The following is a 19,272-nucleotide window of genomic DNA, read 5'->3' on the forward strand; positions in this document are numbered from 1 at the left end:
TACTCGCTTGATAAATTGGTTAAGTTGTATATTTTTGAAATTGTGAGACTTCATGAAGTACCCTTATCGATTATATCGGATAGAGATTCTAGGTTTACCTCGCGGTTTTGGAAAAAGTTGTAAGTAGCCTTGGGCACGAGATTGAATTTTAGTGACGCCTTTCATCCACAAACCGATGGCCAATCCGAAAGAGTGATTCAAACCTTGGAAGACATGTTGAGATATTGTGTTCTAGAATTCCAAGGTAGTTGGGAAAAGTACTTACCTTTGGTTGAGTTTGCCTATAATAATAGTTTTCAGACGAGTTTAAAAATGGCATCTTATGAGGCATTGTATGGTCAAAAGTTTCAAACTCCCTTGTATTGGACAAAGCTTAAGGAAAATCAGATCCACAGGGTTGACTTGGTCAAAGGAATTGAGGACAAAGTAAAAGTAATTAGAGATTGTTTAAAGGCGGTATCGGATAGGAAAAAGTCTTATGTGGATTTGAAAAGAAAAGAAATTGAGTATCAAGTGGGCGATAAAGTATTTTTGAAAGTATCCCCATAGAGAAAAGTCCTGAGGTTTGGTAGAAAAGGCAAGTTGAGTCCCCATTTCATAGGACCTTATGAGATCACTGAAAGGATAGGACCGGTAGCTTATCGGTTGGCTTTACCGCCTGAGTTGGAAAGCATCCATGAATTCCATGTGTCTATGTTGCACCGTTATAAATCAGCCCCTCACATGTGATTTCACTGACAGTGGTTGAGATTCAACCGGACATGACTAATGGTGAAGAGCCAATCAAGATTTTGGCTCGAGAAGTCAAACAGTTGAGAAACAAGAATATCGCCCTAGAGAAAGTGTTCAGGCATAGGCATGGGTTAGAGGAGGCTACGTGGGAGCCCGAGGAGGCCATAAGAAACCAATATTCGCACTTGTTCACCGGTAAGATTTTCGAGGACGAAAATCCCTAACGGGGTAGAATTGTAACATCCCAAATTAGGGCCTAAATGAAATCGTGGTTTTGAAACCACAAATTCGAGGTAGAAATATTCATATTGATAAAGTTTTAAGGTCTACTGTGTGATTAAATAACTATGTGAAAATATCGATGTGAAATTTTACTGATAAGGTGTCCAATTGAGTTAAAGGACTAAATTGTAATAAGTGAAAAACATGTATTCTAGTTGATTAAGGGACTTAAATGTGATGAGATTTGAAATTTAAAGTCCTTATTTTGTAATTAGACCATTATATGTCATTATGGATAAAAATGGACATAGGAGGGATAAAATATCAAAGTTTTAATAGAAGGGCATTTTGGTCTATTGGTTAGTAAAAGAATTAAAAGGGAAAAATAGTCAAAAATTTGTGTTCATCTCCATCCTCCTTGGCCGAAATTTTCATGAAGCTATAGCTAGGTTTCTTTCATCTTCAAGCTCAAAAGTAAGTGCATCCTAGCCCCGTTTTCAATATTCTTTATATTTTTGAAATCCTCATAGCTCGATTTAGCTATTTCTACCCTTAATTTAAGCTAGGATTCATGTCCAAAAATTTACCCATGAATGACATGCTTATGCTTTGATGTCTAATGGAAGAATATGAAAGTTTAATGTGTGATAAATAACTTTTACTAGGTGGTTTTTGATGAAATTGATAAAAAGGACATAAATATAAAAGTTGTAAAAACTATGTGTAAGTGTGTGAATAAATGAAAAGTTTAGTTTGGTATAAGAGAGAAAATGATTTGGGTAGGCTTGGATAATGAGAAAAATTGGGTACTTTTCATTTTACGAGCCTAAGGGCAATTTAGTAATTATGTAAAACTTTAAGGGCAAAATTGTAATTTTACCATAGTGTGATTTTTGGACTGAATTGAATAGTGCGTGTATAAAATGAGCAAAATGTGCTATTATAGATCAAGAGGGACGAGGAATAGACCTTGACTAAAGAAAAGACAAGGTTGTGGATTAAATCGCAAATTGTCACATTTTGTACCGAGGTAAGATTGTGTGTAAGTAATTCAACAATTTCATTATTATGTGTTTAATACTTAATATTATATGAAATGTGTATATATGCCTTAATGGAATTGACTTGTGATGATTCCTTGAAAATGTGATGATAGCTTTGTATCTCGGAAGTCTCGGGTGACCCTAAGGAATGCTTGGGATAAAAGTGTCAAAACCGTTAGGCAAGTATGTGTTAGTTGATAAAGTGTGTAAAAATTGCCTTTTGATGATTAGGGGTCATTGTTTTCTGGCTAATCTCATGCTATTTGATGAATTTAATGTAATTCTTGGTATAGATTGGTTGACCACTCATGATGTGGTAGTGAATTGTGGAAGAAAATTTATTGACCACTTTCACATTTCAGTTCAATAAATTTTCTTCCACAATTCACTACCACATCATGAGTGGTCAACCAATCTATACCAAGAATTACATAAAATTCATCAAACGGTAGTAGCATGAGATTAGCCAGAAAACAATGACCCCTAATCATCAAAAACCAATTCTTACACACTTTATCAACTAACACATACTTGTCTAACGGGTTTGACACTTTTATCACGAATTCAGTAGATTCAACAAGCAAGTTCTTATCAAACACCAATTTCATGCAAACATATGAATGGGTAGACCCCGGATCAATCAAAGCAACAACAGTAGTATCAGAAATAGAAAATGTACCTGTAATCACATCAGGAGATAAGCGCAAATGGCATAGTTCCTTACTGGTGCCCTGCCCTCGGGTCTCATAGCAGACTCCCTAGGTGCACCCTTACTACTTGCTCCACTACCCAGATTCCTCTGAGGTCTTCCCTTATTAACCGTGTTGTCTGATCTCACTCCTTGAAAATTTCCTGTTTTTGCCCTCTTAGGACATTCCCTAATAAAGTGATCAAGGGAGCCGTACTTAAAACAAGTCCTATTACTTCCTCGACACTCGCCGGGGTGACGTCTCCCACACTGGGGACATCTTGATCTATCGGGTCGAGCATTTCCAACACTAGCAATTAAGGTAGTCTTAGATTTCGAAATTGAATACTATTTACCCCTATTCTTGCTCGAATAGCCAGCAGAAGCATTAGATTGAGTAGTGAACTCTCTTGACTTTTTGGATGAAGATTGAAAAGATTTGCTCAGTTGCCTCTTCCTCGAGTCTCGGGACTCCAAATTGGCTTTTCGCTTTTCTTTAGCCAATTCTTTAGCCTTGCATTCTCTCTCAACCAACACAACAAACTCTTTCAACTCAAGGATACCAACCAACAATCAAATGTCTTCGTTCAACCCATCCTCAAATCTTTTACACATGATGGTTTCAGTAGATACACATTTCCGAGCGTATTTGCTAAACCTCACAAATTCATGCACATAATCGGTAAATTTCATTTTACCCTATTTCAATTCGAGAAACTCTTTCCTCTTTTGGTCCATAAACCTTTGGCTGATGTACTTCTTGCAAAACTCCTTTTGGAAGAACTCCCAAGTCACTTTCTCCCTCGACACAACCGATACGAGAATGTTCCACCACTGGTAGGCTGAGTCTCTTAGAAGTGATACAATACACTTCATGCACTCTTTCGGTGTGCAAGACAACTTATCAAAGACCTGGATGGTGTTCTTGAGCCAAAATTTCGCTCTTTCCAGGTCATCATTTATGTTAGCTCAGAACTTTTTATCTCATTGCTTTCTAATTCGGTCAACCGGAGGCCTTTCCCTTCTCACCATCTCAACAACTTGGGGGGCTACAAGGGTAGGCTGAGGAATAGGCGGGGGTGGGGGAGGTTGAACACCCGAGTTTGTCTGAACAAACTCAGTATACCAAGCATTCATCATGTGAAGGAAGGCTTCTCTACCTCCTTCTCCTCAACTAACAGTCTCAAGTCTACTATCAGATGGTACTGCTCCTTCAGTGGGAGCAGATGTGTTTTTTTTTACATCGTCAGTAACTACTCGTTCGGGATCCATTTACTATATAAATCACAATTAAATTATTTGGAGTTGTCACACTATCATAATATATGTATGGAATGTATAGCTAGACTTCCACACTCGCTACGTGGTCCTAGAACCAACTAAACCCAATTATGATACCAATAAATGTAACACCCCTTACCCGTGTTCGATACCAAAACAGGATATGAGGCATTTCCGGACTTAAATATAAACTTACTCACAAAACTGGGCCATAAAAAATTCGTTCAAATTAAAAACATTCATTCCTATTCATAATGTCCCTTATATGGGCTTATGAGGCCCAAAACATACATCGGGGGCGGTTAGGGACTAAACTGAAAACTTTAGGAAAACTTAGAGAAATTTTCTTAAAACAAGGCCACATGCCCATGTGGGTACAAGGACACGCCCGTGTGCCCCAGACACGCCCGTGTCTCCAGGCCGTGTAACTCTCTGTTTATGATGTCAGCATCAATTAAAGATCACACGGCCAAGTCACACACCCGTGTGCTAGGCCGTGTGGCAAATTTAATTTTCGCATTTAAGGTGCAGACTTCACACGGCCTGGTCACACGCCAATGTCCTAAGATTGTGTCCTCTACACAGCTGAGACACACAGCCGTGTCTCTACCCGTGTGTCTACTACCATGCATACTAACTTGTAAAACTAGGGTGCAAGGGATACACGGCCGGGCAACATGCCCATAGGACTGACCGTGTGCCACACACGTCCGTGTGTCTACCGGTGTGGACAACTTTGAGGCTATTTTCAAAGCCCTTTTTGTCACCCTCAATAATACATGCACACTCACATATTTCCATGGTGATCATTATGACATAAATGGGATATTCACACATCCATAGCTTTAACTCATACATGACAATTACATGTCAAGTTCAAATAATTTGGGACTCCATGTCTTATTAAATTCATTCAATCTATTTCTTTACCCTATACCATGCCATAATCATACAAATTTACATCATCCATTCATTATCAACTTAACACGCTCATCTAAAGAGAAATAGCACATTTCATGCATGCAATAATATTTAGGGTTACAACCCAATAATCATATCTCATTGCCAAATACAAAATGAATTAATATACCAATATGAGCCATCATTTTTGGCTAACCAATATGACACATATAACAAAATACTAAGTCCCCTATACATGTCATAATTAAATGTGTTAAATCCATTATACCCCAAAAGATTTGTTGATAGTGTGACTTGAGCTCCGATGTCTACAATCCCCGAGCTAGCTTGGCAATGCTGAAAGAAAAAGGAAAAGAGAGAGTAAGCATAAATTTCGTGAATTTATTAGGCATAAATATTAAGTAACATTGATCATGAAATTCGTGAATTAAACATACTATCAATTTCCACCACATTAGCATTTTACATATAATGAATATAGTGAGGATCGACAATAAGTATCCTTGAACATCATACTTATCTTGCTCTTTCCTACTCATGCTAAATTTCCCATCATAAATTGAGTTCAATACTCATAAGGTTTACGTCAATACTTGTACCACACATATCTTACCCATATCACTCCACTTCTTAATCATAATCTTGAATGGCCCGTTGAATCTCTCGGAATACTGAAGGACGTTCGAGATTATCATACACCAAATAGAGTGCCAAAGCCATGTCCCAGACATGGTCTTACATGGGACCACGTATCGATGCCATATCCCAGATATGGTCTTATACGAAGTCTCATATTGGTGGCGATGCCATGTCCCAGACATGGTCTTATACGGGATCTCTTATCGATGTCATGTCCTAGATATAGTCTTACATAAAATCACTAAACGGTACCAAAACCATATCCCTGATATGGTCCTATACGGGATCACATCTTGATGTTGATGCCATGTCCCAGACATGATTTTACATGAGATCTCATTCACCATGGTGTCATGATATCTGAATCCTAAACACTCCTCAGGGTCACCTAGGACTTCCGAGATACAAAGCTATCATCACATTTTCATGGAATAATCACAAGTCAATTCCATCAAGGCATATACACACATTTCATATAATATGAAGTATTAAACACATAATAATGAAATTGTTGAATTACTTACACACAAACTTACCTCGATGCAAAATGTGACAATTTGCGATTTAATCCACAACCTTGCCTTTTCCTCGGTCAAGGTCTATTCATCATTCTTTTTGATCTATAATATCACATTTAACTCGTTTAATACATGCACTATTCAATTCAGTCCAAAAATCACACTATGTAAAATTACAATTTTACCCCTAAAGTTTCACATAATTACTAAATTGCCCCTAGGCTCGTAAAATGAAAAGTACCCCATTTTCTCATTATCCAAGCCTAGCCAAATCATTTTCTCTCTTATACCAAACTACACTGTTTGTTTATTCACACACTTACACATAGTTTTTACAACTTTTACAATTAGGTCATTTTGATTAATTTCACCAAAAACCACCTAGTAAAAGTTGTTTATCACACGTTAAACTTTTATATTCTTCCATTAGACATCAAAGCACAAGCATGTCATTCATGGGTATATTTTTGGACATGAACCCTAGCTCCAATTAAGGGTAGAAATAGCTAAATCAAGCTACAAGGATTTCAAAAATATAAAGAATATTGAAAACGGGGTTAGGATGCACTTACTTTTGATCTTGAAGTTGAAAGAAAACCTAGCTATGGCTTCATGAAAATTTTGGCCAAGGAGGATGAAGATGAACACAAATTTTTTACTATTTTTCCCCTTTAATTCTTTTAATAACCAATGGACCAAAATGCCCTTCCATTAAAACTTTGATATTTTATCCCTCCTATGTCTACTTTTGTCCATAATGACATATAATAGTCTAATTACTAAATAAGGACTTCAAATTTCAAATCTCATCACATTTAAGCCCCTTAATCAACTAGAACACATGTTTTTCACTTATTGCAATTTAGTCCTATTAAGTCAATTGGACACCTTATCGATAAAATTTCTCATCGATATTTTCACACAATTATTTAATCACACAGTAGACCTTAAAACTTTATCGATATGAATATTTCTACCTCGAATTTGTGGTTTCAAAACCACAATTCCATTTAGGCCCTAATTTGGGATGTTACATAAATTGTAAAGTCTAGTACAAATGAGATATATGATTGGAAAATGGGAATTTATACAGCTGAGTTGATGAGTATGTGATAACATCTAAGGACTGAAAAATATGGATATGAATTGAGGCCTTTATGAACTTAGTGAACGACTAGGATGAAAATGATATTTCATTAGGGTTATTACCATTTTGGGTGCTGGTCTTGGATGTTTTATCGATGGCTAAGGTCATGTATTTGTTGAGGATTCTTCACAACTCGTGTGAACAACATCGTGTAATATTCTCATCCCTACCCATAACTCGGGTAAGCAAGCCCATTTTCACAACTCGTGTGAGCATTATATTCACAACTCATGTGAGCATTATATTCACGGCTCATGTGAGCATTATATTCACATCTCGTGTGAGCACTTCTATCCCGAATATCTTTCGTTATTACGCTATTTTTTATCAGGTAAACGGGATATACAGAATGAAAATGATTGCAATACCCTATACTCAATCTGAGCTATAAGGATTTACAAGTATAAAATGTTAAGACTGTTCACTAACCAATCAAACATAGCAAAAAAGATCATTTCATAATAAATTACAATTATTTTCATGTTATTCAATCCTATCGAGACCTAAATCGAGCTTACGAAACATTTAAAATAAACCGGGAACAATTTTGGATTAAATTGAAATTTTTACAAAATTTTAGGTAAATAGTGAAAACAGGGGCCGAATAGCCATGTAACTCTTTGTGACCGTGTGGATAACCTTGCACCAAAAATCAAAAAGGCCACATGGTCGAGTCATACAACCGTGTGGGACACATAACCATGTAGTAGACTGTATGTGCCCAAAAGTGCCTTCTAAAACAAACAATTTCAATCCAATTCACAAAGGCTACAAGTCATACCATTACCTAAGTGCCTAACTAATATGCCACCAATGGCACCACAATTCAAAATTTAACCATTAGCATTCAATACCTTTCATATCATAAGTTTAATATCAAAACAATCACTTTGCATCATTATTTCCAGTACTAGCATAATTTAACCAAATTTCGTTAAGTTACCTAAACCATATATACCAATCCAACCATCCAAAATTGCATTTAGGTAGCAAAACATGACTATTCATCACACACTACAACCAACTAAAAAAAACCATTTAAGTTTACATCAAAATACATACTCCATGCCTTAAATGACACACAAAACATAACCAAAATGCTTATAACCATACATTACTAAACCTTATCTACATGCCACTTATAAACCTTATCTACATGCCACTTATAACTGAGCCAAAATAAATAACTAGCGACCGGAAGAGTTGTCGGATAGTGTGATCTCCAATGAAGTTCCAATCGACAACATCAGTCTAACAATCTACAAAAAAGGAAAAACAAATAGGGTAAGATCATGTAAAGCTCAGTAAGTCCATAACAAAATTTAACTTTAACTTATCGTAACTATTGAACTAAAACATTCCGTAATTAATTTCATAAACAAGGTCATAAATTTATTTATTTCCTATACACACCACAAATCTCACAAGGTTAGTGAGTTCACATATACGAAACATATAAATTTGTCATTTCATAAACATTACAAGTAAGCACATTTAAAACTCAATTCAACAATCACCTATTCATTTAATAGCTCACAATTTATTTCAAATATCTATATCCAATATTCCATTTCATGTATCTATTTCCATATAATCGATTCATATAACCATTTCATATATCTATTTCCATATAAATGATTCATATAACCATTTCATATGTCTATTTCCATATAATCTATTCATATAACCAAGATATATTCAACTAAATATAATTAATCATATCATCTCATTTCGTTCCCATTTCATTAGTTAACTGGTTTGCTCGGAGAACAATAGTAAATTGACTTCGGATACACAGAAAGGTAATGGTCACACAAGCTGAAAAAAGGAAATTAAATAATTGATGATGTTGCTCACGCAAGCTTTAGAGAATCTGTACCACATGCAGGATCTCAAACCATCAGTATGGTATCCATCACCAGTACATAGTACCTGCTAAATATAACATCGGCACAAAGTGCTTGCTACTGCAACACTGGTTCATAGTACTTGCTGAATATAAATAGCCCATAACCAACACCGGTACATAGTACATGTTGAATATAAATCCTAATGACATGTCATTGGTATCCTAGTTATTCACTTAGTTCACATGGGCTTATCCTGTTATACCGAGATCATTCCATGCTTAAATTTACCTTTCAAACCATAAAATTTACCTTTCAAACCATAATTCTTCCATTTCATTACCATTCAATAGGTCATAATACCATTCAAATTCGTATAATCAAACACATAACTAATCATGACATTAGCAAACATAATAAACGTAATACGAACTTACCAAAACGCTATAGTTACCAACACTTCAACGATGACTATTCAACGACTTTTCCTTTCCCTCAATTTTCAACTAATTGATCTGTTTCTTGATCTAAATATAATATTTTCATTCAAATATCATAAAATACTTAATTCACATATTTGACACTTAATCGTCATTTTACACTTTTACCTTTTATTCAATTTAATCCCTAAACCCGAAACTTTCAATTCAATCACAAATTAACCCAAATAAGGCCAACCAAATTTTATATAATTTCCTTACAGGCAATATTCATCATATTTTTACAAGAATTTTATGTAACTTTACTATTTTAGTAATTTAGTCATTTAACTTTAAAATTAACCAGAATAACTTTTCAAAATAATCCTATATAACTATCAAGCTTAATAATCTATCATCAAACTTCAAAAACATTACAAATTCATAAATGGCATAAATCCAAAAACATTTAACATTTTTACAAATTAGTCCCTGAGTTAGCTAGATTAAGCTACAACAAACTCAAAAACATAAAAATCACTAAAAGCGGACTTAAATGTCGTATCATGCAAGAGGAAATGGCTTGGCCAAACCTTGGTGTTCTTCTTGCTATGGTGTTTTAGTGGAAGGAAGATAGAAAAGAAGAATATGATAATTTGTTATGTTTTTCTATTATTATTTGTTTTTACTTCAACTTAATTAATGTAATTAATATAATTTAAACATTATTTTAGTATATAATTCATCACTAACCGTCCAAAATCAATAATTATGGCATATTTTCCATTTAAAACTATCAAACTACTCATTTATACTCATTTAGCTCATATAAACTAATAGCGATTAACTTTTGCAACTTTTACGATTTATTCTTTATTCTTTAATTAACTATCCAAATGTTAAAATTTTCAAACCAAACTTCAATATACCTATTTAATAAAAATATTTACGAGCTCGATTTATAGAAACGAGGTCTTGATACCTCATTTACCAAAACCACTTGAACTTAACTATTTATTCATTAAGCAAAATTATCATATCAAAATTCAATATAATACTATATTTGACTCGTAAATATTAAACTCGGGTAAGTTATGTTAAATTTCGTCCGAACTTACTAAGTATTGTGTTGCTTACGTTTACTTTGTTTGATTTCTTGTAGATCATCAAAAGTTTTACAGTCAGTTGGAATCAAGTTGGAGCTCGCATTATCTATACAATGACTTAGTAGATTTTTTATCATTTTGGGATAGGTTATAAGTGACATGTAAATAGTTATTTTGGTTACAAGTGTGTAAATATAAGTATGTGATTTGAAATGGCATGTAAAGTTAAGTTTCTAAATAGGTGTTATGTTTTGATATTAATTGGCAAATACGTTTTGGTCATATAGTGAACTTTGTTTAATGCTGTATTGGTATTTGATGGTGATTATATGGGAATGTTTAGATATGTGAATTGTGGTATGAATGATGATGAATGTGTGATTATAAATGGTTAAATTGAGGTGCCAATTATGGCATATTGATTAGGCACTTAGGATAGATGATATAAGATTGTGTTTTGGTATATTTTTTATGTTTTTGAATTAGTTGATTGATGATCTAATGCTTGCTTGTGACCTAAGTGAACTTAGGGGTAGGTAACTTGTTGGAAAAGGGTTTTGTAGGTGATCGCGATCTTCGTGTGACAGGTTTTAAATACTTATAATTAATCGTTCTTGAAACTAACTATTATCACGATGTAGGCAAGTGTACCTATCGAACAGTAGTATAGTTTTAGCAAGACCGAATTGTCGAACCCAAAGGAACTAAAAGTACTAGTAATGACTGTCTTTTTATTATCTAGCCTAAAAATAGAGGGGTTTTATTTTAACTAACTAATTATCTAAACTAAGAATTCGCAGAAAGTAGAATTGGGGGATTACTTTTGGAAAATGATTGAATTAAGACAATACCTAAGGAAAAATCCACCTAGACTTTACTTGTTATTCTGGCTCCGAATCGGACGATTTATTCATTTAACTTGTCCCGTAGAGATCCCTAAGTTATGTTATTATCCCTATTCAGGACTAATAACGTCTAATCCCTAGATTGAATAATTGAGACTTTTCTCTAATTAACACCCTTGGGTTGCATTAACTCGATCTATGGATCCCCTTATTAGGTTTCACCCTAATCTGGCAAAATCTTGTCACCCTATGTCTTAGCGCGCAAACAACTCTGCTTAATTATGACAAATGTACTCTTAGACAGGGCTATTCCTCCTCTGAATAAGAGTTGAATCGGTATCCTGGGATATCAAAACAAGAATTAAAAACACATAATTAAGAACAAGTTAAATATTTATCATACAATTCAGAAAATAATAACAAGATTCGTCTTAGGTTTCATTCCCTTTAGGTATTTAGGGGATTTAGTTCATAATTACAAAGGAAAACATCTCAGAAGAAAAACGAATACAAAACATAAAGAAAACCCAAAACTCCTGAAGGGAAATTGAGAGGAGATCTTCAGTCTTGATGATGAATCCGACTTCTGAGATGGAACAATCAGCTTTCTTCGAGTAATTCCTTCCTCCCTCTCTGTGTCCCCCTTTTCCTCCTCCTCTAGGGTGTATTTATAGGCTTTGGAATGGCTAAAAACCCTCAAAATTGGCCTTTCCCGAATTGGACTCAACTTGGGCTCGGCAGGGACACACCCGTGTGAGTCTTTCTTCAATTTTGCCAGATTGATGCGGCCGTGTGGTCTGCCCGTGTGAGGAGGTCCAGGCCGTGTTGATTTTGTACTTTAGCCCATTTTCTCCGTTTTTGGCTCGTTTCTCGTTCCTTTTGCTCTTCTATGCTTTCCTAAGCATAAAAAATGAAATTAAGGCATTAGGAGCATCGAATTCACCAATTCTAAGGAAAAATCATCCATAAAATGCATTAAGCATGGGGTAAAAATATGTATAAATTACGGTTTATCAGTAGGTACACACAACCTAATACACAACCTGACACACTATCATCTGCCATACATGGGCATATGGAACAGTCGTGTGATCTATTTGATTTAGGTGATATTTGGGATACACGGTCACAGTTAGTTACATAGCCGTGTGACTCAAGATTACATGGCCTCAGTCTATTACACGGTTAGAAAATAAGTTCATGTCACTTAGCTTCACATAGCCTCAGCCAGTCACACAGCCTCACCACACGGCCGTATGACCCTTATTTACTAAAACTTATGTACTTTTTGTATAGTTTAAAATTAAATCCTCGCATGTTCTCGGGTTGGTTTAAAGGCTTTTGCAAGTCCGTTTGAGACCCGAATTAAATATGAATGCTATGAATACTTGGTTGTACAAGATGTTTACATGAAATCTTGTACGTTTAAGTGTATATACGAATGTTATATGTTCTGTTTTCTATCGTAGCATCTTGTAGAATGGGTTTGGCAACCGGACTGGGTTAAGGTGTTACAGTAACAACCTGACATTGTGTGTGCAACGTGCAAAATACCCTACGAGAAGGACATAACCGTGTGGTAGGCTGTGTAACAAGCTGAGGCCATGCGATTCACGAAGGTAGCCTAATGTATTAGTAGCACATAGCCGTGTGGTTTACATGCCCGTGTGAGGGACCGTGTGACCTTAAAACTGTACACGGTTTGCCCCCGATTCACTTGGTAAAGAACACAAACCTTTCACCATGAGTTTGATCGACACCCCTCATGATCAATTCTGATCCGTTTCACCTAGATCTGATCCTTCAATGGTAAATACACACAAATTAACAGTTGGTATTAAAGATTTTGGGAAGATCCGAAAAAGATTGATTAATTAAACCAAAAAATTAACATCAAATATTTTTACAACGAAATTATGAAATCTAACCATTGAAATGAGGTGTACTTACTGACCTTTGGAAAAGATAACAGATGCTATTGATGGCAAATCTAGACATTGTTAGAAATCAAACCAACGGGGAACGATTCTACAAAGGAAAAGATTTGGCAACACAAATGATGGAAATAAGGTGCAAGAAAGAGGAAAAGAAAAGAAAAACAAGGTGGAAAGCTAATTTTAGTATAATTTTGAAAAGAGGCAATGCCAGAATCAAAATAGGAAAAAGTTGCTTCAATAGATAGGGTTTGTAAACCCTAGGGGCGAGACAAGCAAATTTTCTAACAAGGCTTGCCGAAAATTTAAAAAAAATGGAAGGGAAGGGCTCAAACTTGGGTCTCTAGGAATGATGCACTAAAACTTAACCATTAAGCTTATAACTCATTTCACACTTAATTTAGACACCTAATCTAAAATATATCAAGGTGTGACAAAACCAAATTTCAATACACTCAATCCATTTTCTTAAACCATGTACATTACTGGAACAATACCATTTGCTGTACCGAAAATTTTGGGGTATTACAATTTAATTAACTATTTTAACAAATAAATAAACATTTTAACACGATCATAATAAATAGTCATAGTTAAAGTACATAATAGCAACAAGGTTAATATTTAATTTTTCACTTACCATACTTTTATCATCTACACATTGGTATGTATCATTCATTTTTCACCCATTGTAGGCTCAATTAGACAAGAAGAATAAACAAAATGAATTCACAAATATAGGAGCACATAAATGCTAAATTAGGAGAACCAAAGTGCTAAATTCTGGAGCACCAAAGTGTTAGTTTCAGGAACACCGAAGTGCTAAATTCACGAGCACGCTAAGATATTCGTAATGGCATGCCATCTATATCCCACAAATTCAAAATTGTCTACAAGAGCTTTAACATCATTATAAAATCAATATTCATCACAAGCACAATCAAATTTCATATTTTCACAATCACATATAAATTTTCAAGATTTTACAATTTAGTCCTTTCCCTTACACAATTTAATCACATCAATAATAATCGTAATCATTTCCTATTTTCTTGAACCATTCACTCATTTACCATGATACTAGTACTTAATTCATGACATTAACATGCTCTTTAGTTTATTATTCTAATAAAATCTAATTAGGTAAGAAATAATTCTAAAGTACTTACAAATTTAGCTAAATAAAACTTCCTTTAAGCGTTGTCTACTTATTTTCCCTTATCTACACCCCTTCTATCTTCTTCCTTCTCTTATCTACACCCCTTCTGTCTTCTTCCTTCTCTTTCTCTTCCTTTCACATCAACATGATAATCAATATATTTGATTTACATCACATTTTATGCTTAAATATTTGAAATAAACATGATACTAGTAGTAAATAATGAAAATCTTACCTTACATATGTAGTTTCTCACATAGTCGATACTTTCTCACTCTTCAAATATGAACCCACCATTTCTATTCAAAAAACTAAGCTTGCTAGGTTATGGGTAACTTGATTTAGCTAAGGTTTCTAAAGAAATTTGTTGATTTTAAATTTGGAAAAGCCTTTAATAGTGATGGAGGACTAGATTATAAAAAAATAAAAAGTTTCTCTTCTTCCCTATATTATGGACATGAAAGAGATGGAGAAAGATGATAAATCTTCTCCATCTTTCTTCTAAAATATCACCCGTCTAAAAAAATCATCCATCATAATTATTCACTAGATCTTGGTGAAATTGCTCTCCATGTTCTCACACATTTCACCACTAATTCGAATTAATCCTTTTCTACGTTAAATTTCTCACATTAACCCCAAAACTTTGTAAAACCTTACAATTTAATTTATACCACAAGTTAATATCTCCCACTACATTAGTCTTTTAAATTTTCTCCAGTATACTACTACCTTCTTCACTAGCACTTATAAATCACAGTTTATTTATACTAAAAAATTCAACTTGTAATTGCTCAAAATAATACCATTACGATCAAGAGGCTTTCGGGGGTGGTACATGTACATTCTCCCTTCAATGTTATTGCATGCTTCTAAGTTGATTATTAGGTTCTAAAAGTGCTTGTATATTAGTCATTTATATATGGTTTAAATTACATTTTAGTAATTGAACTTTAATTTGTTATGAAATGATCACTAACTTTATCGATTTGAACAATTTGATCAGTAAACCTTACCCTCCATTAAAGATATGATAGACATCTCACCTGACATATATATTATTGTTAAATGCCGACATGTATTCCACGTCAACACATTATATAGTGTTTTTGTGTTACACGTCGTTAATGATATGATGTTTTGAGTTAAATTTATTAAAATTTAAAAATAAAAATAAAAAATGAAAACTTAATAAGAAATATTAAAATTATATAAATTATAAAAATATAAAATACATTTTTCAAAAATATGGAAAATATGGAAATTTTATAAAATATATATAAAAGTTCTAGTAAAACTTATGATATTTTTTTTACTATAAACCTAGCTTCTCTTTAAACTTTCATCTCTTTTTTCTTTCCCCAATATCAAGCCCCACTGTCGTCACCTTTTTCTCCAGCGCCGATCACTTCATCGACAAGAATGGCACGAGGTTAAGATCCGCTCTCCCTATTTCACTTTATCAACCTAAATTCGCCGAGAAATGCCCCAAAATCCCTGAAACTAAAGCCCACTTTCGAACTCTTATTTCGCCAGATCTCTGTCAGCAACCGTTAAACTGTCTTGGTTTTTTTGTAATGTGATTCTTCTTATCAGTGGCTAACTTTCGATTGTTCAAATCTCCAAAAAAAGATTGGAAATCCTAAGTCGTAAGATAAATTCTCTTTTCCTTTTTCTTTATTTGTTGAGATCTTCAGGTCTTCATATGGCTGCGACAATTACTTATTCAAGTATCAAAGACTCTAATTAGAGATACTAGGGATTAATTTTTCAAGTTTGGGTCTAAAAATGGAATACCATTTTAAAGTAAGTCCGATTTAATTTTTTTTTAAAAAATTGAGCACTCAACCCACTAATATTTAGTTTTTTTTCTAAATTGATTTTTATTTAAAAATATTTTTAAATATAATGCACTAAAACATGTTAAAATATAATTATTAATATAATTATTATTTAGTTAATAATTTAATATAAATATATAATTAGTATTTAACATATATAATTAATATTTTTTATAAGATAAAAATTTGGGTTAAGTTGGACTCGAGCTAAAAAAATTTGCTCAAATTTCAACCCATATAAAAATGTACCTTAAATTTTATTTAAACTTATTTTTCGAATTTTACATTTTGTCCAAATTTTCATATTTTCAAACAAACATTCAAACTTAAGCAAATAGTCTGACTCATAAAGAGGTGTAACTCTAACAATCCTCGCACAAATTTTCTCAAGTAAACCTTGAAATTGTATTGCCTATGTTTATATCATAATTTGTAAAATAAAAGAATAATCATAATTTTTAAGAAAAAATATATATTTTTATAAATTTTCCTTTTGATTTTTTGTAAATTTCTATTTTATATTTTAAATTTATTTGAACTTTTTATAAACTTTACTCAAAATATCATCTCATCAAATGAGTCATCGAGGTGTCATATCACATTAAACAAAATAATATTAATTATTTTTTTAATAAAATAGGTTGGGGATATTTTATTGAAAAACATAAACGCTAATAAATGTGTTGTCAATCAACAAATGGAAGACTAGTCTAATCATCAGAATAAAAAGAAACAAACCGACGGCTAAAATAAAAGCACAAGGTCCTAAACTAATTAAACAAATAAATAATCTTGAAATCCCCATCCGTTATGAATAACCTACCTCCAACTATGCCTTTTACGCAAAGAACTTTTCATTGTCATTGGAGAAAAGGCCTGAGAGTTTTTAGTAGGGGCGCTCTCAATTTCCCCCTTTTCCATTTTACCTTTCATTGTTTCAGTCGGGTTCCTGTGGGCGATCCAGTTTCCTCTGTCGATTGGTGTAGCCAGGGACCTCTCCAAACAGGTAAATCATCTCTATTTCTTTCAAACTTGTGTAGCAATGATGTGGGCTAAACGATTAGCCACTCTTGGAGCATAACGAAATGTAATGGCCTAAAACTTGCTTTTTTCTCTTCAAATATTTTGAATATGCACACTAACTTGCGATTTGTCCACCGATTGTGCCATGCATTTGGTGATGATGGCCTTGGAGTCGCCCTCAATAACAACCTTTGTGTAGCCCATCTCTAATCCTATGAGGACAGCGTCGTAGCAAGCAATCGTCTCTGCGTCAAAAGTCGTGCCTACCGCTGGATGTAGGTAAGATTTAAAAATTTCAACCTCCCCATTTGCAGTTCTCACCACTATCCCAAATGCTAATCTGAAATTTATACTATCGAACGAGGCATCAAAATTGATTTTGATTATTGGGTTCTCGGGGGCTTTCCATTTTTCCACTACCTAGGTAATTTTAGGTTGTATCTCGTTCAAACCATCAATTTCACCAAGATAATATTGAACATGATTCGCTGCATCTTCCCCTGTATATGACTTCCCCTTATGTAAGTTTCTGTTTGTGTCAAACCATAGGACCAACATTCCACAGACAAAAATACGATGCTAGGTTTTTCTGCATGTATTAAAAATCCATGTAAGCCAATCAAACCATTCACTGGGTTCACCTTGATTTATCCATTCAAGATCTAATTTTCTCCATAACTCTGTTGCTACAGGACACCCAACGAAAGCATGCTACAGAGTCTCAGAGCAAGCTTTACATCTAGGACACTTATCATCTCGGGCCACTCTTCGCTGATACAAATTGGTCATCATGGGAATAAAGTTTTGTGTTACCCTCCATAGCATAATTTTAATTTTATTTGGTATTTGGAGTGCCCATAGTTGTTTGCAAAATAGTTTGGTTGTATTTTGAGTAGCCGTAGAGTCTGATGTATGATCTTGAGTCTATAAAAGTTGATACGCACTACGAACAGTGAACTTACCCAAGGGCTCTCCATGCCAGATGACTATATCCGTATGCTCGTCTAACGCCAGTGGGATCCGTAGAATTCTATCCGCATCGTGAGCCTCGAAGGTATTACGAATCAATTCTTCCCTCCACTCCCTATTAGTATTATCAATTAACGATGCCATAGTAGTAATATTAGTATTAAAAATAGGATAGCAAATTTTATAATTAGCTGCCCCAGGCAACCCTGCATCCTCATTAATTAAGATATTCTCACCAGTGCCAACTCTCCACCCCAAGCCTTCTTTGATAAGACCTTTTGCTGCCCAAATACTTTTCCATGTGTACAAAAGTCTGTGTCCGAGCCTTGCTTGTAAAAAATTAGTGGTCGGGTAGTACTTTGCTTTTAAAACCTGTGTGACTAATGAAATCTGGATACTCAAGTAACCGCCAACCTTGCTTAGCGAGTAAAGCCACGTTAAACTTGGCCATATCCCGAAAACCCAAACCTCCTTCAGACTTTAACTCACAAATGCTTTTCCAACTGCACCAGTGTATTCCTTTCCGTCCAGGACCTTTCTGCCACTAGTACCATACAATAACCGATTCCATTTCCTTGCATAAAGTTTTTGGAAAAAGGAAACACATCATAGAATAAGTAGGAATCGCTTGCAACACGGATTTAATAAAAACCTCTTTTCTGCCTTGTGACAAGAACCTAGAACTCCATCCATCAATTTTCCTCTTCATCATATCCTTTATGTTTTGGAAAGACGTTTTCTTTTTTTTTCCAATTAAATTAGGGAGACCTAGGTATTTCTCAATATCAGTTGATCTTCTCATGCCTAGCAAGCTCGTAAATATCAATTTATTTGCTTCCATAATATTCGTGCAAAAGAATATTGTAGACTTTGTAAAGTTCACACACTGACCTAAGCATGACTCATATTCTGCCAAAATATTCGTGATCTTTTGGGCT

General features: G+C 34.2%; 1 long non-coding RNA gene across 2 annotated transcripts; it reads left to right on the forward strand.

Annotated features, from left to right (window-relative positions):
- The first annotated feature begins 17,033 nt into the window (after positions 1-17,033).
- LOC108457999 (uncharacterized) lies at positions 17,034-18,331 on the forward strand. 2 transcript variants are annotated; one of them, XR_001867220.2, is made up of 3 exons: positions 17,118-17,644; positions 17,915-17,975; positions 18,058-18,331. It is a non-coding gene; the product is annotated as an uncharacterized LOC108457999 (long non-coding RNA). The 2 variants fall into 2 exon arrangements; XR_008272515.1 differs by lacking the exon at positions 17,915-17,975 and having other exon boundaries at positions 17,034-17,644.
- Positions 18,332-19,272: the final 941 nt, after the last annotated feature.

This window comes from Gossypium arboreum, chromosome 10, assembly GCF_025698485.1.
Source record: "Gossypium arboreum isolate Shixiya-1 chromosome 10, ASM2569848v2, whole genome shotgun sequence".
NCBI classification, from domain to species: Eukaryota; Viridiplantae; Streptophyta; class Magnoliopsida; order Malvales; family Malvaceae; genus Gossypium; species Gossypium arboreum.